Source organism: Passer montanus, unplaced genomic scaffold (genome assembly GCF_014805655.1).
Source record: "Passer montanus isolate IOZ18808 unplaced genomic scaffold, ASM1480565v1 scaffold271, whole genome shotgun sequence".
NCBI lineage: Eukaryota > Metazoa > Chordata > Aves > Passeriformes > Passeridae > Passer > Passer montanus.
In genome coordinates, this window is record NW_024367384.1 from 13,594 (window position 1) to 15,965 (window position 2,372).

Here is a 2,372-nt window from a genome sequence, read left to right on the forward strand (position 1 = left end):
ACCAATTCATGGCCGTTCCAAAGTGCCACTTCCTGCTTTTTTCCCTGCCCGGATCCGAGGGTGGCCACAGGAGGTGACAGCGGTGACAATCCTGCCCCAGAGCCACCACGGCTGCCACCAGGGAGGGATCCAAGGATAAAATCCCTGGGAATGGGGGACACGGATGGGACAGAGGATTGGGATGGAGCCACAGCCTTGGATGGGGAATAATTCCTGGGTTTTATCCCTGTAGGAGCATTCTGAGCACCTCCAAGTCCCTGGAATGCTGCAGGAGTCCCAAAAAACCCCTGACCGCCATCCCAAAAATCCCAGTCTGGGCTGGACCCACCAGGCTTGAGCCAAAGATTCCCAAACTGTTCCCAGTGGGAATGGGGGAAATATTAGGAACAGCAGAGAAACTCAGCTGCCTTGAAGCCATAAACATTCCCCGAGTGCTCCAGAATTCCTAGCAGGACAAATATTCCTTCTCAACATGTACCGGGAAACCCTCGGGGGATTTTGGGAATGTCCCCGGCCCCCAGACTGGGATACAGCACCAGAATTCCCAATGGGAATCTGGGCGCGCCCTGCAGCCCCGTGGCCTTGTAACGCCCTGTAGGGACAGCAATAAATGCCTTTAATTAATGCCTGTAATTAATGCCTTTAATTACAAAATACCCATCATAAACACCTGTAATAAAGAAACAATCTCAATAAATACCTTGAATTAATAAATACCTTGAATTAATAATTACTTTTTTATAAACAACTTGAATAAACTCCTTTTTTTATCTAAGCCAGCTGGCCTTCGCTTGGTCTGTGCATCCCAAAATCCCAAAATCCCAAAATCCCCTCGAGCCAGCAGCTCCTGGGCCCCCCCAGAATGTCCCCAACCCTCCTGGAACAGGGGACACTTCTGTCATTCCCAGCTATCCCAAATCCTCCCCAGTGCTGAAGAATCCCCAAATTCTTCCTAATTCTGGAGGATCCCCCAAATTTCCCTGCTCCCCCCCCACCCCAAACCTGGAAGGAACCCCCAAAATCCTGGGATACCTCAAATTCCCCCCCTGCAGCTCCCTGGGAATGGAAGCGACCCCAAAATCAGAGCCTGGAGCTCTCCAGCACCGAAATTCCTGGTCCAGAGGTATTTTAGGGAAAGGGCAGCCGAGGTCTCTGTGGGGAGCTCCTGGATTCCCATAAATTTTTCCCACTGTGGGATAAAAACCGTGGCCCCAACTGAAGTTTTGGGTGCATTTCACAGGATCTGACTTTTAAACTCCATTTTATCCCTGGGAATTGCAGGATCCAGGATTATTCCTGAAATTCCAGCTGGGAAGCAGGGTTGAGGATGCGGATTTGGGGTTTCCAGGCGAGTTGGGAAGCACCAGGAAGGGGAAGAAAATCCCAAATCCCGCCCAGGACGTTGCTGCTATCCCGAAAACCACAGAAATTCCATGGATCTCCAGGGAACCTTGGGTGGGGCTGTGAAAACAGATCCCAAAATTCAGCCCCGCCCGTAGCATGGAGCTGCCACAGATTGTAGGGATTTTTAAAGGGATTTTAGAGATTTTTGGGATTTTTAAATGAGATTTTAGAGATTTTTGGGATTTTTAAAGGGATTTTTTTAAGGGGTTTTTTAAGGGGTTTCAGGCTGCCTTTTTAGCTGCAGGGGTCGGGATGGGCTGGGAGGGAATCCTGGGAAAAGGGAGGGGTGTTCCCAAGGAAACCCCAAAGCACGGGAATCACCCCCGGTGTCCCCAAACCGTCCTGAGGGTGCTGGGAACATTCCAGAAGGAGGGAATGGGGTCCCTGGGATCCTACAGAGAGCAGCTCTGGCCAACTCCAAGGGAAATCCAGGATGATCTGGCAGCTCCGTGGGCTGAGAATTCCCAAGGGAATCTTGGGGTGTTTGGGATCCACCAGGATCCTGCTCATTCCAGCCCAAAAAGGCAGGAATTCCGGGATTTAAGAGCAGGAAGAGGTGATCCAGCACCACCTCATTCCCATCCCGCTGGTGTTTTATCCCCAGAATTCCCCATTCCCATTCCCACCCTTCCCAAAGCTGTGGGAGTGGTTTTCCCATAAAACCACCCTAAAGTGGGATCACGGATCGGATCCTGACGTTCCCAGCTGGAGCAGAACCCCAAAATCTCTGCTGGACGAGGTCATCCCAACCATTCCCTGGATTCGGGGCCGGGATGGTCCCAAATCCCGCTGGAAGTGGGAACATCCAAGGAAAACTGCACATCCCTGGAGTAGGAACGAGGTATCTGTTTATTCTCCTTCCCAGGGAGGCTTTCCACGGATCCCAGCCCTGGAAAACCCCGGGATCACCACAAAACTGGGAATGGGAGTAGGAACGAGGTATCTGTTTATTCTTCTTCCCCCGCGCT